We start from the raw sequence: 25,395 nt of genomic DNA, 5'->3' as shown, positions 1-25,395 counted from the left end.
TATATCCTCCAATGTCCCGGCAGAGCACACTTCTACATGGGTTGAGACTCTCACGTTACCCTCCTCTCTGCTACTCTACCTCAGTACAACTCTCTCAGCACAACTATCACCTACTCAGCACTTATCACACAGATCTGGTTGTCTTATGTTCAAGTCTGTATTGGAACTTTTGTCAAGTGTATATTGAAGTCCTTCTGTATTACCTGCTGCACATTTGCAAGTAGTAAACCAACTCAACGTTACTCCAAGAGTCTGTGGTAATTTATCACCGCCTACACAGCATATACACTGCAACCTTGGGACACTTCCCTTTGTGTGGGTGACGGGTCCTACTATCCGGGAGGGTCATTACACAGCTCTGGACATCTGTGACCACATCATCTGTGACATAATCCCAAGGGACCCGGTAGCATCCCGGCAGGACACTGACCACAGGGGAAAAGGGTACAACCGGCCTTATCCACTAAAACCAGGCGTGCCATCACACCTGTGTACCTACCAGCCACTGGTGTCATGTGACAAAACAGTAAGGTCCGGCTGAATCTTGGCCATCCACCACCGGAGTGGTGTCACACCACAACACCTAGCAAGTGACCGGCCGTCCTGCTATATAACACCTCACGGGGGCACACCGCATTAGTTATGTTCTGTCTGATTGTATTTCCTGGTTGAGCAGTTATGCAGTTCCCAGAATGCAATGCTTTCTCTTAGCTCTTCATTATAGTCCTCCCACCTTGCCTACTCCCCTCCCACAGCACTCCTCCTAGGACTCCCAGCCAAAGCTGTTGCAGAACATCTCATTTCACTGCAGACTATTGCATCAGTGAGGAAGCAGCACCTGCTGTATTCATATCCTGTCTGCTCTATGTGTAGCATCATTCATTTCAAGGTAATCACACCTCATTCTCCCTAAATGTCCCAATAAAGAGATATATTTATCTGAGTATATGACCATAAGATAGTGATGTAGGGGCTGATCAGAGACTGTGACATCACTCAGGGGTGGAGCTAGCACTTTGAGAGAATATCCAGCCATGTCTCCTGTGACATCAAAATATGATGTGTTGTCTACGGCGAGAGGGAGGAACTGGGGAGCTGGAGACAATACCACATTGTGCAGTTCTTCTATTTTCAACTTCCTGTCAGGAGTGAATCATGCAAAGGCTGTGATAACACTATATTAATTTTATATATATATTAGGGTTTTTTTTATAAAAAAAATTATAATTCTGTGATATCAGAATACCCCTTTAAGGTCTTGGTAGAAGAACTTGTAGCAATAGAAATTGTGAACACAGCTAATGAGAACCATCCCCACATTGGATATAATAACATATCTAAACTCTTAGCGATAACACTTCCTCATCCGAAGAAGAAGGGGAAACATGAGAAATTCTAAACAGACATTTCTAGCAGGCCGACAGATGTGACCAATTTGTTAAGAACTAGCAGTCATCACCTCCGAAGAGTAACGAGGCGGCTTGTGGCTGTATAGTGTTCTTTATAGGTCCGTTACATGGTCAGAGCAGGCACTCCGCGTCATTCACACGGCAAGCCTGCCATATTACAGAATAAAGTTCTGAGAAGTCAAGGACTTCAAGGTTCAAGGTAGATGTAAGTCGAAAAGTTAGCTATGAAAGTGCAAACTAAGAGAGAACATATGGAATTCACAAGGACACTATTCATCGGCCATCATTTATAAATGCTTTAGAAGCTCTGTCAACATTAGCTTAAGAAATATTCGGGGAAATTTATTTTATGCTTATATAGTGTAGCATAGGCTACAGAGAAGGATATAGGGGTTCTTGTGTATGCCCTGTGCTTACCTGTTTTAGCTGATGTGGTAGCCATACTGATTCCTACTTGCACACTGAAATGATTTCCTAATGCTGCCTACATTTCCCATGAAGCTTCTGCCTTTACAGGGTGTGTGTTTGTGTGTGTGTGTGTGTGCGTATGTGTGGGAGCCCCTTCATTGCAGTGCAATTAGGCTGATGGTGCTGGAGTCCACCTAAGGGAACTGGTTAGACTCATATACAAGTTTGTGTCAGTTCACAGTCAGTCAGTTTTTCATATTCAAAGTGCATTTTTTGAGAAACATTTCCATGTAGAGAAAGTGATTTGACCACAACCTCACAAGAGTTGCAAAATTAATATATATCCGTATCCATATAGTAGTCATGCCGTACTTTAAGGAAGTCAGCTGACCCAGGACAGACTACTTCCTCTGACGCATTAAACACTGTGATTTTCCATGGGTCAGGCTGGTGATCACATGACCCAGTTACAGTAATGAGATGAAAGGGCAAAAAGAGGGGGGAAAAACTGGAGTGCTTTTAGAAATGTACAGATATATGGGCATGGCAGCTCAGAAAAGTCCTGATAACCATTAATCGGTGAACTTGTAGGACACGCATCATTTCGAATAGTCCTAATCGTGTATGGATAATCCTAAAAGCTCTGACACCCCAAAGCTGAGTGTTTGTGGGGCATTTACAGCTGTTCTGGGGAATTTTTAGTTGGGCTTGGTGGCCAGGGCCTAAATATTCCAATAAGTTTGGTAATAGTGTAACGTCTGCATGGTACTAACCAAAAGAAGTGTGGCAGTCCACTGTGTTGAGGTCCTCAGTGACTTTGTGACCATGTGTAAGACTGACGACGAGAGTGCTTGGCAAATAATAACACCCAGAGTTAGACGTGCATGAACTGTGAGAGACTCCTCTGGTCACGACCTGTGACTGTGGACCTTTGCTGCTGGAGACACCCAGTGCTGTTAAGCAACATGTGGGAGGATCCCTGTAGTCCAACCCAAAAACACACAGGTTAGTCCTGGTTTAACCACAAAAAGAGAAGGAGGTCTAACTTAGAGTAAGATGTGAATTTTAGTTAGTCCTGATTCTAGTTCCATCTCTCCGACCAGAGCTATAATTCAGGATGAGTGGTCACCATATAGAAAGAGATGGTAGACTAGCGGTAGTCATGCAGCTATTATTTATGTATTCTGATTCATTTGGCCCCAACTTGCATCTTAAGGAGTCTGAGACGTGCACTGTGGATCTTCATGGCATCATGCAAACCACTGCAACACCCAGAACTCCACACTGGAACAGCTCTAACCTCTGTAGCCACTTCCAAGAGGGAACAAAATTCACCAAAAGCCAGAAGGGATAATAAGAGTACGAGAGACTTCCTCCACTTCTGGTCTCTAACTGGGCCTATAGCTGGAGTCCGTGCAACGTGACCATCACACTACAAGTTCTACATCCTACACCCTTCAATAGGGAATTGTAGCACACAACTCAGTTTCTTTTAGCCAACCCATGAGATGCCTCCTACGAAGCATTCCTTGGACTAAAACTGAGTGTAAACCTTATTAACTAGATGGGTGAAGTCTAGTCCTTCCTACTCCTACAGATTTTATTTTGCTGGCAACAAACAATGGGGCAACACCTTCCCTCGTACCACAAGACTGTCACCTGGTAGACCAAGTTCTATGGGCACACCATGGGCACCCAACACTTGCAACTTGACACTACACCCAAAGGTGTACCACAGAGATCATGGACTTTCAAAAAGAGTACACACACACCCTTGTTTTCGTTGTTTATTCGAGGAACGTTCTTGGAGCCCAGCTGGCCCACTAAAGTCACCTTGACCCTGAAATCACTGTCTATGGACACCCCCCCTCCCCTCGTCACCACATTTACACTCATCGTATTTCATATAGACAATCCATAATAGTATATTCATTGGGGAGGGGCTTGGTAAAAAAGGGCCCCCATTGATTCCAAGAACTTTGTTCCTTTCTTTGCCCATGTCTAGTCACCCTACATTAAAATGAATGGAACGTAATGGAAAACTGCTCATGTATGGCCACTGAAAATTTTATAAATAAAGTTATATGTTTGCGGACACATATCTGTTATCACTGTAATGGTTAATTTCTTTTGTAAAGCTCTTGCCTGTACATAATTTATTTTTCTACATTTCATGTATCGGAGCGTAAGCCCTTCTGCAGTCAGCATTTGTTAGTAATTTTCCATCTGAATAGAAATCCACAATGGTCAGTTTAATTCCATATGGCTCTTATTTTAGGCATTTCCACATAGTTTAATAAATACAATAATTCGAGGGGAAAAAAAAGTCTATAGAGGGGTATGGATAAAAGTGTGAAGAGCTTTAAGGTTCCTAGAAAAAGAGGACGTTCCACTGAGACTGGTCAATTTACAAGGCATCACGGAGGAAAGACTGAACGAGAGATTCTCTATCACACAAAGGTTAAGGCTACAATTTCAGTTCAACTTTTCTAGTATTGCAACTGTTATAAATCAAAAAGAGCAAAGAATATTAAATTCAAATGCTATGAAATGAGAGGGAAAAACTCTATTCGCGGAGCAAAGTTCCTCCCCAATCTCTATTAACTATATCAACTGTGTATTCACCTCACTCCTTTCCCGCTGCTGAAGTTCCATTGGTTCTCCACTGATCTCTACTTCTTGGTCTGGTCTCAACACACAGGAATGGTCAATCACTGGCCATAGTGGAGACATGCCGGAACCAGTGGATGAATAGGCATTCTCTTTGTGTCCAGACAGAACCAAGAAGTAAAGATCAACAGACAACAAGTGAGCACCACAATGGCAGTAGCTGGGCCCAATGAGCACCACAATGGCAGTAGTAGAGACTAAGGGGGAGATTTAGTAGAATTGTCTTAGTTGACCCTAGCAACCAATCAGATTCCACCTTTAATTTTTCAAAGAGTCTGTGAGGAATGAAAGGTGGAATCTGATTGGTTGCTAGGGGAAACTAAGACAATTCTACTTTACACCATTTTTAATAAATCTTCCCCTAAGTGAGTACTACAGTAGCAGGGACCAAATGAGCACAAAATGGCAGCAAAAGAGACCAGGGATGAGCGAATTTGCCGATCTTTTCGCTAGGTTCGTCCATCAGCTTGGCAGCCAGCTGCCTTTGAACTTCATGCGTCTCCACTCTGGGTGCCTTGAAAAGCTGGATGCAGTCCTGAGAGAAGTTTACCTGGAGTGTATCCAGCATTTCCAAGCACTTGGAGCAGCAGCCGGATGACAAGCCGACAGCCGAGCCGTTGGCACTGTAAATTCATTCATCCTTAGTAGACATCTTGCTGCCCATGGGGAGACTAACAGTTCCTTTTATACTTGCTATTATCTATTCGGTCTCCTTCTCCAAGTTCTAAGCTGCAGCTTTCTGCTGAAAACACTAAAATCTGTGTGTGAGCTTTTCTCTCTGTCTCCTCCTCTTTCCCCCTCCCCTCTGAGACAGGTGATGTAAACAAGTTCCTGACTGACTTAATCTGCAACATTGTAGCTTTTTTGGTAATGCTGGGAGGGTTATTCTGAGGTCAAGCCAGTCAGGGACTTGTTTACATCAGCTGTCTCAGAAGGGAGGGGGGAGAAGGAGAGAAAAGCTCACAGATTTTTGTGTCTTCAGCAGAAAGCAGCAGCTCAGAACTGGGGGTAGGAGACTGAATAGATAATAACACGTTTGATAGGAATTGTTAGGCTCACCATGGGCAGCAACATATCAAAAGTTATGTTCGAGTGGAATACCCCTTTAAGCAATTTACAAATATGTTAGGAATCATACAGTCATCACATGGAGGGAAGTCATCTGTAATGACACTGAACATTTCATTTTGTGTTTAGGAAACAAAGGCACGGTACAAAGAAAAATCATGTAGAGGTGTCCAAAGCCTTTAAAGTTGGAGTTTTACTTTAATTGGGCATAGGCAATAGCTCTATCAGGGGCTGCCCTAGGCGTGAGCATTTTTGAGGGTGTTTAAGTAGAAGTCCGGTTACATTTTTTATTGTGTTGTATTGCCCCCCCAAAGTTATACAAATCCCAATATACACTTATTACAGGAAATGCTTATAAAGAGCTTTTTCCCTGCACTTACTACTGCATCAAGGCTTCACTTCCTGGATAACATGGTGATGTCACTTCCTAGATAACATGGTAATGTCGCTTCCTGGATAACATGGTGATGTCACTTCCCGGATAACATGGTGATGTCACAACCCGACTCCCAGAGCTGTGCGGGCTGTGGCTGCTGGAGTGGATCATGGCAGAAGGACACCGAGGGACACAGGTCACTGAGCATTCCTCTGCCATCATCGTCTCCAGCAGCCAAAGCCCACACAGCTCTGGGAGTCTGGTCGTGACATCACCATGTTATCCAGGAAGTAACATCACCATGTTATCCAGGAAGTGACATCACCGTGTTATCCAGGAAGTGACATCACCATGTTATCCAGGAAGTGAAGCCTTGATGCAGTAGTAAGTGCAGGGAATAAAGCACTTTATAAGCATTTCCCATAATAAGTGTATATTGGTGATTTGTATAACTTTTGGGGGGCAATACAATACTTTAATGAAAAATTTCACCAGACTTCTCCTTTAATGTCTGCACAGTACAGTTGTCTCTCCGCTGTGTACTGCTGGAACGGCTTTTAGCTGATCCAGTAATGTGTATTACAGTCTTCTGCTGAGCTCCAGATACCGATTACACCAATAAATATTCCGGACTATTATTCTACTTCTCAGCTTCTCTCATTCTAATTCTCCAGCGCCGCTTTCTAAGACTCCTTAATCGAGAGCTTTTATCTCCACTCTCCCAACGCCTTAATAAATGGCTGACAGTGCGGCATTCCTGCGGGAGCTGGCCGGGATACGTAGGCCTTTAAATTAAGAGAAAGCTCCCCTTCACGATCTCTTATCGAGTCCTCACTGATCCCTCCACAGGCTGCCTTCTACGTGAGCTGCCGAGAGCCGACCAAGCTGATCAGCTGCCAAAAGTTATATAATTTTGGAGAGGCGCCATATGTTTTTTATGTTTTTTTTTTTTTTCCAGAAACGTTAAGTAACTCAAACAAGCCCGAGACTCCTATATGTTCTCATGTGAAAATTAGAGACTGAAAAGCCAATAACAACGGGAAGCTGGGAGGCAATTTCTGCAAAATAAGTGAGGAGAGGCAGGAGAGTAATGCAAGGGATACGGTATATACTGCATGGAGTTCTGCATTGGGGGACAAGGTTTAGTTAGTAAATTAATGTCAAATTTATTATATTTTCTTTCAGTTTCTTAACCAAACACAGCTGTATTCTCCCAGGCTGTAACCTTCATTGAAGTGAATAGAAACCTTAGAGACTCTATGCAGCCTTATCTAAAAGAAGCATAATCTAGTGACAGAGAAGCTGGACAGAATGATGTATCACTTACATTGTTCTGTGCAGCTGATCCAGAGATACCCTCCTGAATAACATGGATAATAAGAGGTCCTCTCTATTATGTGCATGAGCCCAGTAGTCCTCAATATTCATGAGAAGCAGAAAACTCCACCCACCAGCTGCTGATTGGCAGTTATCTATCCATGCTGTGTATACTCAGTCACCTGTCAATCAGCAGCTGGGGGGAGGGGTGTGACAAGAATCCTATTCTCCTACATATTAGGAGAACGGCTGAACAGAAGGATGTAAGTAATACACAGATCTGTTCAGCATTTCTGTCAATAGTTTATGCTGCCCTCACTTAAGGTGGAATAAACCTAGTGACAGATTCCCTTTAAAGTGAATGTCCACCCCAATTTCAGTTTTTTGAATCCAAAATTCAAAAATCAAATTTTTTGTTTTGTAAATTGAAAATAGTTCTAATAATGTGTGTTGAGGCCCCAATCCCCCACTCTGTTTTGGTTAAGCTTGATGTTTGTTTATCTTTAGTTCTGACACTTCTATAGGTGGTGATAGTAGTTATTGTATGGTAATGGCATGTTAAATGGGAAAAAGTGGGTATGGAGAATTTTTTCACTCTTTGTGTGTTTTTAGTTCTTTTAAATGCTTCTTAGCTATTCAGTATTTTATACCTTAGTATAAGTCACTTGTGATCACTGTCTACAATGCACTGCAATATGGTGTACTAAATGCATCCACTAGACCCCTTGCTGCCATCTGAACTGCTCAGCATCCTACAGTCACATTGCAGAGTGAGGAGGTGAGAGAGAGTGGGCTGCCAGAGAAATCCTAGCCACAAAGATGCTTTGGTTACCGCTGACTGCCTTAACACATCTAGGTATTGTACTATCACTCTGACTGTTAAAGGGATTAACCCCTTAAGGTCAATGCCAGTTTTCATTTTTGAGCTTTTGCTTTTTCCACTTTATATTTAAAAGGTCATAGCACTTGCATTTTTCCACCTAGAACCCACATCAGCCCTTATTTTTTGCGTCACTAATTGTACTTTGCAATGACAGGCTGAATTGTTGCATTAAGTACACTGCGAAACCAGAAAAAAATTCAATGTGTGGTGAAATTGAAAAAAAAAAAAAAAAAACGTATTTCTTTTATTTGGAGGGTATTTGTTATTACACCATTCGCCCTGGGGTAAAACTGACTTGTTATGCATGTTCCTCAAGTCGTTTCGATTAAAACGATATGTAACATGTATAAGTTTTATATTATGTGATGGCCTGTAAAAAATTAAAACCATTGTTAACAAATATACGTTCCTTAAAATCGCTCCATTCCCAGGCTTATAGCGCTTTTATCCTTTGGTCTATGGGGCTGTGTCAGGTGTCATTTTTTGCGCCATGATATTTACTTTCTATCGGTACCTTGATTGCCCATATACGGCTTTTTGATCATTTTATTACATTTTTCTGGATTTGATGCAACCAAAAATGCGCAATTTTGCATTTTGGGATTTTTTGCGCTTACGCCGTTTACCGTGCGAGATCAGGAATGTGATTAATTAATAGTTCGGGCGATTACGCACGCGGCGATAGCAAACATGTTTGTTTATTTATTTATTTATATTTATAAAATGGGAAAAGGGAGGTGATTTGGACTTTTATTATGGGAGGGGATTTTTTATTATTAAAAACACTTTTTTTTTTTTTTTACATTAACTGTAAGTCCCCCTGGGGGACTTGTATATACAAAGCATTGATCTCTCATAGAGATCAATGCTGTGTTTATACACAGCAAAGATCATTGTAATTCGGTGATAGATTCCTATGGCCTGCTGCAGGCCACAGCAATCTATTGCCGAGCCGGGATCAGCGTCATCGTGACCCTGAGCCCCGGCACGGGCAGAAGAACGGATCTCCCCCCCGCGATCGCATCGCGGGGGGGGGGGGGGGGGGGGGAGATCCGACCCACTAGACACCAGGGAGATTATGAATGAAGCATCTCAATGGTTTGACAGCTGCATTTAACCCCTTCGGGACCAGGCTAATTTTCGTTTTTGCATTTTCGTTTTTTCCTCCTTGTGTTAAAAAGGCCATAGCACTTGCATTTTTCCACCTAGAGACCCACATGAGCCCTTATTTTTTGCGTCACTAATTGTACTTTGCAATGACAGGCTGAATTTTTGCATAAAGTACACTGCGAAACCAGAAAAAAATTCAAAGTGTGGTGAAATTGAAAAAAAAAACGCATTTCTTTTATTTGGGGGGACTGTGTTTTTACGCCATTCGCCCTGGGGTAAAACTGACTTGTTATATATGTTCCTCAAGTCGTTACGATTAAAACGATATATAACATGTATAACTTATATTGTATCTGATGGCCTGTAAAAAATTCAAACCATTGTTTACAAATATACGTCCCTTAAAATCGCTCTATTCCCAGGCTTATAGCGCTTTTATCCTTTGGTCTATGGGGCTGTGTGAGGTGTCATTTTTTGCGCCATGATGTGTTCTTTCTATCGGTACCTTGATTGCGCATATACGACTTTTTGATCGCTTTTTATTACATTTTTTCTGGATTTGATGCGACCAAAAATGCGCAATTTTGCACTTTGGGATTTTTTTGCGCTGACGCAGTTTACCGTGCGAGATCAGGAATGTGATTAATTAATAGTTCAGGCGATTACGCACGCGGCGATAGCAAACATGTTTATTTATTTGTTTATTTATTTACTTTTATTTATAACCTGGGAAAAGGGGGGTGATTCTGACTTTTATTAGGGGAGGGGGCTTTTTACTTATAACAATACTTTTTTTTTTACTTTTACACTTATACTAGAAGCCCCCCTGGGGGACTTCTAGTATAAGTGCTTTGATCTCTCATAGAGATCTCTGCAGCATAGATATGCTGCAGAGATCCATGAGATAGGCACTCGTTTGCTTTCGGCTGCTGCAGCCGGAAGTAAACGAGTGCCGAGCCGGGGACGGCGCCATCTTGGAGCGGTCCCCGGCCGGCTTCAGAAACGGAGATCGCTCCACCGGGACAACGTCCCGGAGGAGCGATCTCCGCCACTAGACACCAGGGATAAGCTGAATCCGGTAATCGGATGCAGCTGTCATGTTTGACAGCTGCATCTGATTACTGTATTAGCGGGCACGGCGATCGGACCGTGCCCGCTAATACCTACGGTCCCGGGCTACAAGCGGCACCCGGGACCCCCGCGGTTCAGAGCGGGGTCGCCGCGCGGCCCCGCTCTGCACGCCCGCACCCGCGCGAGGACGTACCGTTACGTCCTCGTGCGGGAAGGGGTTAAGTGCTTAATTAGCCGGCGCGGCAACGGGACCCAGATTGCAGCCGGGATCGGTGCCGTTTAGAGCGTGGTCCCTGCGGGACCCCTCTCTAAACACCCCCCGCGGCACCATGACGTACCAGGTACGTCATGGGTCACTAAGGGGTTAAAGGGTTTGTCCCATTAAGAAAGATAGGTCTAAACTGATGCATTATGTGAAATCAGGATGGGACTGGCAATCTGGCATTTCTGGTAAATGCAAAATGGTCAGGTCCCTTCTGAGGACAAGTCTAGTCTGATCCCTGGTGATGTGCTACTTCCCTACACATCACCAGGGGCAGGCTGGTCCAGGGGTAGGGTCACTGGCATTTGCCCCCTCACAGAGCTTGGTGGACTGGTGCCCAGAAGCCAGGTGAGTAAATGTACGCCTACATGAGTACAACTGCAATCTCTAGGAAGTACTGGTAGTTTGTCTCCACTGAGCCTGCAAAAAACAAGGATTGTGAGAAAATGTGTGCACTGTTGCATGGCAACAGCAGGGTCATAGTTCAGAAGGGAATGAAGAAATAAAAAAAAAAAGCATATTTGTTCTTTTTTTTACATATAAGTATGAGGTTTTACAAAATTTAGCTTTTTGGACAACCCTTTAAACTGTGGACAATAGTTTTCTCTCTCCTTAAAGTAGAAGTCCGGCAATTTATTTAAATTAAAGTATTGTATTTACCCCCAAAAGTTATACAAATCACCAATATACACTTGTTACGGGAAATGCTTATAAAGTGCTTTTTTCCTTGAACTTACTACTGCATCAAGGCTTCACTTCCTGAATAACATGGTGATGTCACTTCCTGGATAACATGGTGATGTCACTTCCTGAATAACATGGTGATGTCACTTCCTGGATAACACGGTGATGTCACTTCCTGCATAAAATGGTGATGTCACTTCCTGGATAACATAGTGATGTCACTTCCTGGATAACATGGCGATGTCACGACCAGACTCCCAGAGCTGTGCAGGCTGTGGCTGCTGGAGAGGATGATGGCAGATGGATGCTCAGTGTCCTGTGTCCCTCAGTGTCTCCCTGCCATCATCCTCTCCAGCAGCCACAGCCTGCACAGCTCTGGGAGTCGGGTTGTGACATCACCATGTTATCCAGGAAGCGACATCACCATGTTATCCAGGAAGTGACATCACCATGTTATCCAGGAAGTGACATCACCATGTTATCCAGGAAGTGAATCTTGATGCAGTAGTAAGTGCAGGGAAAAAAGCACTTTATAAGCATTTCTCGTAATAAGTGTATATTGGGGATTTGTATAACTTTTAGGGGGCAATACAATAATTTTGTAAAAAATTTCACTGGATATCTCCTTTAACCCCAAGTATTGATTTGAGAATGCTCCATATCAATGCATTGAGGCTGTGCCACGTACATCAATATGCTCCAAATCTCAATTTCACATTTAAAAACTTTTCACTTGATACAAAAAAAGGATAAAGAAAATGCTGCACCTAGAGAATATCGTATAGAATTTTCATACCGACCAGGGCTTTTTTCACAACTTCAAATCCGGAAAGCATGGGCTGATGAGCTGTCGGCACCTGCGTACATACCAGAGCTGAGCTTCCTACTGCTGAGTTATAGACTATGACCATGACGTTCTTGGCCGTATTATTGACCATGAAATGTAGAGGGATTTTTTTAAGTTGTCAGTGTTCATTTATTTCATATAAAATTATAGTAACAACAAGATCTGGGTCTATAGAAAATGAGGCCCCGGGCAGTAATCATAGAAATCACCCAAGTTGCCAATTTTAGACAGCTGTATTAGTAATCTGTATATAGTATATGTATAAGTTATATAGCAATTCATATATCTTTTTAAAGGAAAACTCCAGCCTCAGGATATATATATATATATATATATATATATATATATATATATATTTTTTTTTTTTTTTTTTTTTTTCAAAATTGGGGGGAACAGGGGGAACATAACAAAAAAATACTAACCTACCTTTCCCCATGTCTCTCCAGCTCTGAATCGCTACTGCGGGACTCCCGCTGGGCTCCAGGATATCCGGACGGACTGGCTCGGGATTTGCTAAGTTGGCTTTCCATCAGCCGGGATGGGCAGCACAACTCGGGGGGAAATGCCTTCCAGTGGGGATCCTGGGCCGGTCACACTGATCATCATGGGCATGGGGAGAGGTAAGAAAAGATAGCTTGTTATATTCTCCCCTCCCCCTGCCGCCTTTCTCATCTTTGCCAGGGCCAAACTTCACCTTTAACTTAAAGGGGTATTCAGAGTTAACAGAGTTATTCAGAGGGGACAAGTGTCTGGGCAAGGGAGGGTTGAGTCCGATCATTTGGCATTTAAAGAAGATGCATGCAGCCCTTAAGGCCAAAGGATGTATCCTAGACTCCCTAGGGCTGCATCCAACTTCTTCAGCCACCAATATTCAATGACTCGCGCATGCTAGGCTGGGTTCACACTATGTATATTTCAGGCAGTATTTGGTCCTCATGTCAGGTCCTCATAGCAACCAAAACCAGGAGTGGATTGAAAACACAGAAAGGATCTGTTCACACAATGTTGAAATTGAGTGGATGGCCGCCATATAACAGTAAATAACGGCCATTATTTCAATACCACAGCCGTTGTTTTAAAATAACAGCAAATATTTGCCATTAAATGACGGCCATCCACTCAATTACACCATTATGTGAACAGAGCCTTTCTGTGTTTTCAATCCACTCCTGGTTTTGGTTGCTATACAGCCTCACAAATACAGCCTCAAATATACATAGTGTGAACCCAGCCTTAAGTTGCACTCATTCCATTCCCACACAATATTGTTGTTCAATGCTTAAAGGGGTTGTCCAGCGAAAATCTTTTTCTTTTAAATCAACTGATAAAAAAAAGTTATATAGATTTGTAATTTACTTCTATTAAGAAAACTCAAGTCTTCCCATACTTATCAGCTGCTATATGTACTGCAGGAAATGTTGTTTTATTTTCAGTATGACACCGTGCTCTCTGCTGACATCTCTGGCCGAGAAAGGAACTCTGTCTCGGTTTTCTATGAATCCCCATAGAAAACCTCTCCTGCTCAGGACAGGACTGGAGGCAGTTGTCTCAGTTCTCTTTGACCTAGTGGCAATTTATTCAATATGCAAATTATGTGGTTTGTTGCACTGATGCAGCCCACCACTCCTTATGATTACTGGGGTCGCTCTCTGCAGTGACATCACTCCGGAAATCATCAATGAAGAACACTGGATAAATATCCTTGAAGAGAGGAGGGTCAGCATGGCAGATTGGTGTCCTGAGCGTGGTAGTCCTGCCCCCAGTGCACCAAAACTCCTAATCTGCATATTGAATAAATTGCCACTAGGTTGTATCACCTAGGAAAGAAGAGCCTGGTACCAGTTTACCCCATCTACGCCCATTTCAAAACCCTTAGGCAAAACTCTTGGCCCATTGCTTAAGTTACTACTGTTTTTCTTTCTCTACTTGAGCCCCCAGATAGTAGAGACTCAGTCCTCATTGGTCTTACTCTGTTTCCTATTGGGTAGCAAGAGTGTCAGGACAAGGAGGTAGGGAAAAGACACGACAGTGAGCCCTAAGGCTGAGCCCACCCACTGTCCCTACCTACTTGCCTCAAACGGCCCTAGAAAGCCACGGACAACCACGAAGGTGGTCCCTGCTCTGGTATAGGTGTAACACAGAACGAGACAGACGAACAAACACAAAGGGAGAGTCGAACAAGCCTAAGTCCAAACCAAACGGGAACAGTATAAAACAATCAGTAAACAATCGGATAGTCAAAGGTCAGGCTGGAGGTCAGGTGACAGGTAAATCGAGCAGAGGGATTAGGTACGGGGATCGCAGGAAAAGACAGGGGGAGATGGGATCAGGGTATGAACCTTAATAGTCAGCGCTGAGAGACTGGCTCTGCTTTCTTTTATGAGGATCAAGACCGGCGCTCTGATCCTCAAGGTTCCAGACAGGCAGAGGAAAACATCAATTAAAAAGACTTCCTCAGCTGCAGCAATCAAGTCTAGCAGAGTTCAGTGTAACTCCTGCATTGCCAGAAGCTGAGAAGCAATCGGGTGTGTCACACAAAAGCAAAAACCAGGCCCAGTTCACACCAGGCTACTGCACATTCCTGAAGTCCTCTCTCCAAAGAAACTGCATAGTAAGGGAACAAATGGGAATCAGCTCAAGGATAATGGGATGGGAATGGCGTAGGAAACACGAGTCCTTGTGTCCTAACTGGCTAACTCCAGCACCATAGTAGGGGTTCATCTTCTAATCTGTTCATTAGGACCCTGTCTCTTCTATTTGGACTATTGGCAGTAGCCAAGAGACCAATCATGGCCGAGACCCTGCCCACCAAAGGGCCCTATTGCAGTCACAGTCTTTATATAAAGAAGTCATATAGTAGAGCCATTTAGCTATAAAACCCATCTGATATACTGTAGTTTCCCATCCAGGTGAAAATCGTTTCCTGAAGACTTTGCTGAGATCCCACAGAATTTATATTATGTAATCCCATGTTATAATAAGCCCGCTGCCAGCCGGGACAAAAATATTTCATAAATAAATACCCCATAGAGCCGGGTGCATGAATCTGGACTTTCTCCAGTAATTCTGTCTACACCGACCCATTCAACAACTACCGTTCCGAGTGTAAAGTATCGACTCCATTCATTACTAACAGCACGTTGGACTTGTGTTTGTTTTATTAGGTCCCTGCCTCCCCTTCTCCTCCTTCGAGGTTTTATGTTCTCACCGTTAAGTGACATAGTAATGATGTGGTGACTGAAACTGGTCAAAGAGTAATAAAAAGTTAGATTGTAAAAAAAAAAAAGTACGATCCATCAATATAGGTGTTAAAAACCCAAATTATTATTATAAAGACCTAGAACATGGCAATACTGTGAGCACAGACATGTAATCCTGCATTAGGACTCCATTAGTACTCTCTGTGCTGCCATATGGTGCGGCGTAATAATGAATCCAAAGCTTAAAGGGAACCTGTCACATTGTACATGTAGTCTGATCTACTAACATCATGTTATTGGGCAGGGGGAGCTGAACAGATTCATGTATATATTGTTGAGAAAACCATTCAGTATAATTGATTTATTGATTGAAATCTCTGATCTCCGATCCTGGCTTAAGAGTCCAGTGGGTGGGCCTATGAGTGATAACTTAAAGGATTAAGAACTATACTACGATAGCATTTTCATGGTGATAGGTTCCCTTCAATGGAATATTTTTTTTTCTAATAGACTCCCTTTAAAACTCCCATGTACTTCTATATAAAATCAGACATTTTCTAGTAGTAGAAGTTCTTGTAGTAATTGCTGTAGACCTCAAACCAAACCCTAAAATAATTCAGAGTTCAGACTAGAACTCAAAGATAATTCAGACCCCAGAAAACTAAAAGAAAAAAAAAAATTAGATCTGGGTAGTTCGAGATCGTCCGAACCAAACCCTGTCCACGCTCCCTTTGTGTCCCCTGTCTCCAGTCTCTCGTGTCCCCTGCAGCCGCCAAAATCCTGCTCAGCCAGGCATGAGTAAGGATGCGTTACCCACTGGATATGCGTTGGTGAAAATAAAGCCTCGGATACAGTTTTCACTGCATGCTTGACTCTGTTTCAGCCAATCACTGACTGAGACTGGAAAGCGCTGCGGCCGGTGATTGGCTGAGTGGGCTGTCACTCTTGTCTCAGATTTGTATATCGTTATTACTCGTCCGCTCTTGCTGTCTATTCTGTATTAGTTCTTCCATTGACAAATCATTCAACAGCAATTTCCCTCCTGCTAATTCCTGCTCTGTCCCTTGTCTGCAATAAGTCACTCTACATATAGAAGTGCAGCAATAATATACACTGACAGATATAAAAACTGATCTGATGACAGCCAGAGTCACTGATCCCAGGGAGGAAAACCAGGATCCACTGGTCTTACGTATCTTGTCTGCTGGGTTTTATTACTCACATACAGATGAAGCAGAGCTGAAATTATTTGTATACTTTTGCAACCCTTCCATTGCCCCAATGCATCTATAATAATAAGGCAACATAGTTAAATAAATAAATAAATAATAGTAATAATAAAAAAGTCACCTTAAAACAAACGACAATGGTAAAGCTATAGAACAGGACTACTTATGGCACTGACCATAGTGTTCCAGTCTCCTGTCTGTGCGTCACGTCATCATACCATAGGCCCAGCTAAATATCAGAGTTCCGGATCTAATGGTCCTTTTAGACGGAGCGATAATTCGCCCGATCACACGATTAACGATTTTGAACGAACGATGTGTTTTTTTATAACGATCAGCGTTTAGACGGAACTATACATCGTACGGAGAAATCGTTTTGCGATCGCTTAAGCCTATCTCACACATAGGTGAAATCGTTAAAAGACTGTTTGCACGGAACGATCTGCGAATTTTTTGCGAACGATCAACGACGATTTGAGAACATGTTGAAGGATCAAAATGAACGATTTCTCGCTCGTCGCTTGATCGTTCGATGTGTTTACACGGAACGATTATCGCTCGAATGCGATCGTTATCGTGCAAATTCGAACGATAATCATTCTGTCTTAAAGGACCATTAGAGCTTTATGCAGTCCCCTGATGAATCCCCATTGAGTAAAAACATGTTGGGTGGCTAAATACCATCTTGTGTTAAATGTGCTACTTATAGGTAAGGGTATTGTTTTTCTAAGCTTATGAAGATTCTATTTGTGACCTTTAATGGGTACTCGTGCATCTGATTGGTTGCTATAGACATCTATTGCCCCATGGTTTATTGATACATAGGTCTGTTTAGCTGTATACACAAAATGGTATGGTATGACTTTACTCATGGTCTGGTTTTAGTGTTTAAGTATTGCAAGATTAAGGGTCCTATTACATGGGCCAATGAAGGTCCAATCAATACTGTAAATGAGTACCAATCTGCTAGATCAGCGCTCATTTACTGGGCTTATTACACGGCCCGATAATTGTTTAGCAAGGTCTGCATGGACATAATTAGAGATGTCCATGCAGCCCAAACAGTTAATACTTTACCTGTCCAGGCTTCCAGTCCTGGCACCAGAGCGACCTGTCTGAGCTAACAGGCCGCTAAGCCAATCACTGGCCATGGCGGTCCCAGCCAGTGATTGATTGAGCAGCCTGTCAGCTGAGACAGGCCGCTCTGAAGCTGTAGCGCATGGTGCCAAGACACATACAGAGCACAGGAGAAGACCAGGAGCATGGACAGGTAATGTATTAACTGTTTGGGAAATCATCAGCCATTGGCCCTGCATCACTATTACACGTAGCTCTTACACGTAGCAATGCACAGTCAGCGGCCAATGACTTTAGGTATGGGCCAAAAGAAACGATCAACCAATGATCGTTTTATCGACTTATCGACTGATCGTTGTCTCTATTACACGGCTCTCTATTACACAATTGTTGTCTCTATTCCGCTCTGTGTAATAGGGCCCATAGGCCAACACATGAGCTGAACATAGGATCAGCGTACAAACACCCATGGTCACCTTCTCCCATTGTTTGTCTACACATAGGTCTGCTCAGGGACTGAATACACAAAACGGTAAGATGAGACAAAACAGAGATGGATTAAGCAGCAGTTGCCCCTAGCAACAAGATTCTAGCTTTCATTTTTTTAAATGGCTATGGGCAACTGCTCCTCCACACAAGGTTTGGTAAATCTCCCTCACAGAGATTGATTTTACTCTGTAAGCATGGCGAGACATAGGCCTGCACATGAGCTGTATACATAGCGGGAGGTTTATCAAACATGGTGTAAAGTGAAACTGGCTCAGTTGCCCCTAGCAACCAATCAGATTCCACCTTTCATTTTCCAAAGAGTCTGTGAGGAATGAAAGGTGGAATCTGATTGGTTGCTAGGGGCAACTGGGCCTGTTTCACTTTACAACATGTTTGATAAATCTCCTGCATTGAGCGGTAGGATTAGACTACACACAGAGTTGGTATATAGTGTGTCACCAAGGAGACTTTATACATTACCCCTATTATCTGCACAGGAGCTGTATACTAAGATAGTACAACACGCAAGTGTAAGCATGGCGAGACATAGGCCTTGGGGCGTGGATCTATTTAGGATCGGCATACGCTACGCAGGTCTTAATAAACGCCCGCCATTGTATGTAAACATGGAGTCTCGATACATCGGTCTCATTGTTTGGGTGGGTTCACACTACGGAATTCTCGCGGATAAACTCTGCAGAATTCCGTCAGCTGTCCGCGCGCCTTTCCACCAGCTCCATAGACACCATTCTATGGGCCGGCGTATTCCGCTATCTGCCGAAAGAAGTGACATGTCACTTCTTTCGGTGGATAGCGGAATATGCCGGCCCATAGAATGGTGTCTATGGAGCCGGCGGAAAGGCGCACGGCTGTGCGCGCGGACATACTGCGGAATTCCGTGGAGTTTATCCGCGAGAATTCCTCAGTATGAACCCACCTTTTGTCTGTACTGTATATCAGTCTGCACAGGAACTGGACACACAAAACTACGCCTAGGTACAGTTTTTTGAGTATAACCATGGAGCCTTGATAAATCTTCATCGTTTGTTGAAACATATGTCTGCTTTGGAGCTGCATATACAAAATGGTAGGGTCAGACAACTCACAGGGTTTCAGCGCGTCAGCATGGACAGACATCGGTCAGCATAGGTGCTGAATACACGAAACCGTAGGTCGCCACATAACCACACAGTCTTGATATCCCCCATTGTTTGCTGCACAGGAGCTGAATACACAGATCACTTGGAAGTTTGCAATTTTTTTTTATTTTTGCAAACTTTTGTTTTTACAGATAAGAAAATAGCTGAAAATTTTTACATATCCTTTAAATCTTTCGCCCTGCATAATCTGAACTTTATGCTAATAAGGAACTTCTAAAAACTTTTTGTCGTAATTTGCACCAGCTTTTCTTTAGCTGACAGATTCAGCTCTGCTACATCTGTATTAGCATTACGTCCTACGACAACGTCATAAATACATATAAGCTGCATTGAAGATATGGCTGGGGGTGAGTGATCCCGTCCACATCCAGGGAGGCACAATGGAGGCATATATATTACTGCTAGCAGAATGACATCAGGCCTGGTCAGTGAAGAAATCCTGACAATTACCATGGGGCTGTGATAAAAACTAGTGGCTTCCATATGGTCATCAAACTGCAACACATGGATATCATTACTTTTGTCTCTGCCCCGCTGAAATGAAAAACTTCAGCATATAATGTCAAAAACATGACCTCATGGCAGATTTCATTTACTCAACCTGGTGAACTCTCCGTAACCTTCAGATATGTTCGAGATCTAGGGGGCTGATACTTTTACACAAAACATGTGAAGGACGACCATTATATAGCCGATTCCTTCAGATGCCTGCTCTCCACTTATCACGTTCACAGCCTCAATGAATTGCTCAGAGGCTTCAAAGACTCGCGAGGAAGTGGACTCTCTTGACACAATAACCATTTACTTTGATGGTGTTACTCTTGAAAAGGTATGGTCTGCCTCAACTAGGAGCAGCCCTGCTTATGGTGTTGTCAGCCTCGTAGGGGTAGGCTACTGCAAGAAGAGAAAATCCATCCATTGTCTAGGAGCCCTTGCGGGTTGTTAAGGACTTGTGTTACTTGTTTCAAAGACTCCTTTCTATTACTTCGAAACATGACATGGACACATGTGTCACCACTTGTTAATTAAAGGTTGGCACCACCACTGGTCAGATCATCAAATTTTTTCAGGATCGATGCCCATTTTGGATTCAGCCCAACTATCCCTGGGTCATGTTCCAAGCTCTTGACCCATGGTGTATTAGGATGTGCGTCATTATGAAGTACCTCTGTAGACCATACAGTAAAGAGCAATCCACTGTACATCACTGTATGCTGTACAGGAGCAGGGACTCCTATTCATTTAAATAGGAAATACAACTACTTCCTGGTCACATGATCCCCCTGGGGCCCGCCCACAGGAAGTAAAGAGACTGGAGCTGCAGAGAAGTAAAAAAAAAATAGGTTGAAAAGGAGGAAAATGCTAAAACAGTGGTGTCTATCGTTACAGACTTTTCGTTTATTTTTTGTGGAATAACCTCTTTAACCCTTTGAGGACCAGGCCCAAAATGACACAGAGGACGGCGTTGGTTGGTTGGACGTTTTGATCACTTTTTATATAAAAAAAAATATATATATATATTTATTTTAATAGATCGGACAATTACGCACGCTACGGTATATTAAATGTTTAGTTTTATTAATATAATGGGAAAGGGGGGTGATTTTAACTTTTATTGGGGGAGGGGCTTTGGGGTATTTATAAAAACATTTTTACTTTTTTTTTTTTAATCTTAAGCCTGTGGCAGACTCAAGCAACAGAGCGCTGATCGGACCGCACGGAGGAAGGTAAGAGATCTCCGGCGGTCCGGTAAAATGATCGTTAAGTGACAGGGGGCGGCCCCTGTCACTTACACTTAAACGATCTCGCCGTTTAAGGGGTTAATGACAAGCTGCAGCACAATCTCTGCAGCCTGTCATTAACGGTGAGGGCCCAGCTGCTCACTGCAGCCGGCCCCCACCTTCTTATGAAGCGCTTCATAGCACAGGACGTACCGGTACGCCCAGGGTCGTGTGGGGACAGGCACCCAAGGCGTACTGGTACGTCCTAGGACGTCTAGGGGCTAAAGGAGAACTAGAAAAAAAGTGATTAAAAAAAATTCTTTCAAATTGACTGGTGTCAGAAAGTTATACAGATTTGTAATTTCCGTTTATTTAAAAACGAAGTTTTTCAGTACTTGAAGACGTAAGATTTTTAAATAGAAGTAAATTACAAATCTTTAAGACATTACATTAAGTAGAGACTCAGTACAGAAGACATTGAAAGGAATATCCTAGCATGTGATATCATTTTCTATTTCTTGGACTACTTTTCCTCAGATCATTGAGCGTGTCAAATAGGCCATAATAGGGGCCATGTGTATAGAAGTATGATACACAGGCCGGGCGCACAGTGCAGGGTTAGGTAGAGTAGGATCTTCTTAGAAATCAGCTGTGACCCCGGATCCTCCAATCTGCCTGATCTCTAATTTAGATTGCAGCCTCTGTGATCCCCTCGTATTGGGTGGATCTAATATACATGTATCTGGGGGGACTTCACATCCAGCATGCTTTTCATTTTCTATGCTGGTAACATAATATCCCTGTTACCGGTTTTACTAACACATTTGGACGAAAGCCAAACCTTATACTGACACCCGGGAGCCGCTCGCTCCATAGTGTGCAATGACAGGGTTTTCTGCAGACGCTATTCACTGAATAGCGGTCGCAGAATACTGACATGTCATTTTTAGCAGGTAGAGTGAGTCAGCTTGCAGGTACATGGCAAATGATTTCTCCTGGACATAGCACAGGGTAAATCCTGGCCCATATCCTGTTTTTTAATCCTATTACTAAAGACAGATTTTCCCTGACAACAGGCAGTGGACATCAGAGAAGGGAGGCACCTAGTGGCCAAACTGTGTGTCTGCGGTAAGAAGTCATCTTGGTGAATAGATAGAGAATTATAATTCCTAGGGCCCATGTCAAGCTGTTCTTAATATTTTTAGGATTTTGGGAATGGCGCATAGATGGATGTTTATCACATGGCTATAGCTACAGCGGAAATTCCACAAAACAATAACAAATGAAAACACACTACGACGAGGGAAAATATTCTACGATGAAAACAACATTTTTTCAATGTTCTGTGGTTAAAAGAAAGAACATAGAAAAAAAATGACTGGTATGCTGATGATGATAGGGCTTAAAGACCCCCAACATGGGTTCTGGGGCGTCTGTGCCAATTCCTCGAACCCGCTGAGCACACAGTCTCCACAAAATACTAAATAACCGTGAGAAATCATATGAACCGGTCATTTTTGGCAAACCCCATTGTCTGTGGGCACACGCAGAATGCCAGTGGCTTTTGGTTGTGCTGAGTCAAGGGAAGTTTATTATAGACAGTGAATCTGGCTTCATTGAAAGAGCTGGTAAAGAAAAACAAGCCGCAGAAGGTCCGTCGTGTGGGATGTGGGCTTAGAGGAAATTCTTATATTCTTCAGTCATTTATAGCTAGAAAAATACTCAATAAAATAATATAAACAGTCACTGTCACTGTGCGAAGGTTCAGTGGCCTGTGTACATGTAGCAGTGCCGAGACTAAATCTAGCAGTGATTAGTGATGAGCGAATAGTGAGATATTCGAATATTCGATATTCGTAAGAATATCCCGCAAATGTTTGAATATTCGATTGAATATTCGATCCCATTAAAGGGAACCTGTCACCCCGGCACAAGCCCCCTATACTTACCTAATCCCGCCGGGTCCCTTTTCTGGAGATGGTCGGGTGACGGAGATATCAGCCGCTGCAGCCTGGCGCGCGCGCTCCTCAGATGAGTCCAACGCTCATAGAGAATGACAGAGCGTCGGACTCGCCTGTCATTCTCTATGAGTGTTGGACTCATCTCTCAGCGTGCGCGCCGGGCTGCAGCTGCTGATATCTCCGTCACCCGACCATCTCCAGAAGCGGGACCCGGCGGGATTAGGTAAGTATAGTGTGCTCTAACGGGGGGTCGGGAGCCTGTCACCCCGGCACGGGGGGGGGGGGGGGGGGTTACAGGTCCTCTTTAAAGTCTGTGGAAACAAGTATTTGATTAGTGAAAAACATCTATTTGACTATTTGGAGGGTAAAACCAGAAGCTGGGGGATTTGAACGCTTATCGAATATTTATTGAATATTCGCGGGATATTTGTACGAATATCGAATATTCAAATATCTAACTATTCGACCGAATATCTATTCGATCGAACAGTATTCGCTCATCACTAGCAGTGATGTAAGGGTGTCAGAGCACTTTATGTGTCCATTTTGGAGTCTACTTTATTTTAGTCAGCATGCTCTAGGTACTGGGTTTTGTTTGATGTTTACCCCATACATTTTGTCATAGACCTCTAAAATTCACAAAAATACAATTTATTGCAAAAATGATATATATATATATATATATATATATATATATATTTTTTTTTTAAGCCAACAAAAACACCAAGTGCAGGAAAAAAAATAAAAGTAGAATTATTTTCTAAACAGGTATGTAATGAAGGTGAAAACATGAAATAACTCAACAATTTCACTTAAAATAACTTAAAGTGGTTTTACCATCATCTAATTTTTTTGTTGTGATTTTTGAATGTTTTGCATTAGCAATTGCTTTTTTTGTAGTGTGAAACCTTTCTCTCGTTGTACTGTTGACAGCGGGTGCCTAGGTTCCCGACCACAGCCCTCAGGCGCGGTATGTACTTTTCCTCCCTCCCACAGAACCTACACATGACTTCAGTGCTTTGGACACGTGTACATGCTTTAATTTTTTTTTTTTTTCATTATTACATATGGTGCCAGCAATAAGAGGGGGCTGCCACCAATGGCTGTGTCAGGAATAGGAGTGTTTGAACAGACCAGAACCGCATTGGTGTCTTTCTAGGGATCATGTTTGTGTTTCCTGTGCACACTGATTTTTACCAAAAAACTGGAATGGATATTTTCTCCAACTTATCACTGGATTCAAGCATTTTAGTTTGTCTGTGCCCTGAACTGCAGGGTTGCACAAGCCCTGGTCCCAGCACTGTTACATAATACTAGTGCTGCTGCATGCAGATACTGAGCCTCCCCTGATGTCTAAATAATACATGTCAGCATTAGAATAGACATTACACTAGGGGAAGCTGTCTGTGCCAGTAGTGCTGCAGCCTCCCTGATGTCTATATAATACGTTACCATTAGAATAGACATTACACTTGGGGGAGCTGTCCGTGTCACTAGTGCTGCAGCCTCCCCTGATGTCTAAATAATACATGTCAGCATTAGAATAGACATTACACTGGGGGAAGCTGTCTGTGCCAGTAGTGCTGCAGCCTCCCTGATGTCTATATAATACATGTTACGTTTAGAATAGACATTACACTGGGGGAAGCTGTCTGTGACAGGAGTGCTGCAGCCTCCCTGATGTCTATATAATACATGTTACGTTTAGAATAGACATTACACTGGGGGGAGCTGTCTGTGCCAGTAGTGCTGCAGCCATGGCACGGTGTAGCAGGGTGACCAATGATTGACAGTTATACAGTCTCACTCTCCTACACTACACATCAGCTGCAGCGCACAGACAAAGATATTCTAATGCTAACATGTAGGGGAGCTTCAGTATCTGCATGCAGCAGTGCTAGCAATATGTAGCTGTGCTGAGACCAGGGCTTGAGCCGCCCTGCAGTTCCGACCAGAGCAACTGGTGGTAGCAGAGAGGCCATGGCTCACCTTCTTGCTGCCGCTCAATCTAAAAATGTTAAAAAAGAATCTTTATTTAAAAAAAATAATAATAATTTTATATTACAAAATTATAAAACTATTTTATTCACTGGAATTGTCCTTTAAATCGTCCAATTTAGTAAAAATACCATGCTCCTGTCACTCATCCTAGTTCACAGACAATATGTTGTAGTTCAGAAGCTATAACACATTCATCTGTAAGTATCTCAGTGACAGCTGACAGCGATGTCTCCATGGTTATTACAGAGGAGGACATGTCACATACATGGCACATCTACAAGTGACAGCTGCTCGCTGCTACTTATCTGCTTCTAATTTGAGGCTACATTTGAGTGTTACATGTGATATTATTGAGAATTCTCCAGAAGTCTTGGATATGGTAACAACATTCCAGAACACATTCAAGTCGAGCCAAAGGGAAATGGCATGGTCCAAGATTCCTGAGAACTACT

The 25,395-nt window shown here is 42.9% G+C and overlaps 1 long non-coding RNA gene across 1 annotated transcript in view; it reads left to right on the top strand.

Moving 5' to 3' along the window:
- The window catches only part of LOC138784310 (uncharacterized), a 123,496-nt gene that overhangs the window by 44,251 nt on the left and 53,850 nt on the right, over positions 1–25,395 (top strand). Inside the window, exon 2 of the long non-coding RNA XR_011361812.1 lies at positions 12,552–12,725. This is a non-coding gene — a long non-coding RNA (uncharacterized lncRNA). The remainder of the gene's footprint in view (positions 1–12,551; positions 12,726–25,395) is intronic.

The sequence above is a fragment of the Dendropsophus ebraccatus genome, chromosome 2 (genome assembly GCF_027789765.1).
Source record: "Dendropsophus ebraccatus isolate aDenEbr1 chromosome 2, aDenEbr1.pat, whole genome shotgun sequence".
NCBI classification, from domain to species: Eukaryota; Metazoa; Chordata; class Amphibia; order Anura; family Hylidae; genus Dendropsophus; species Dendropsophus ebraccatus.
This window is presented reverse-complemented; position numbering and strand designations above follow the sequence as displayed.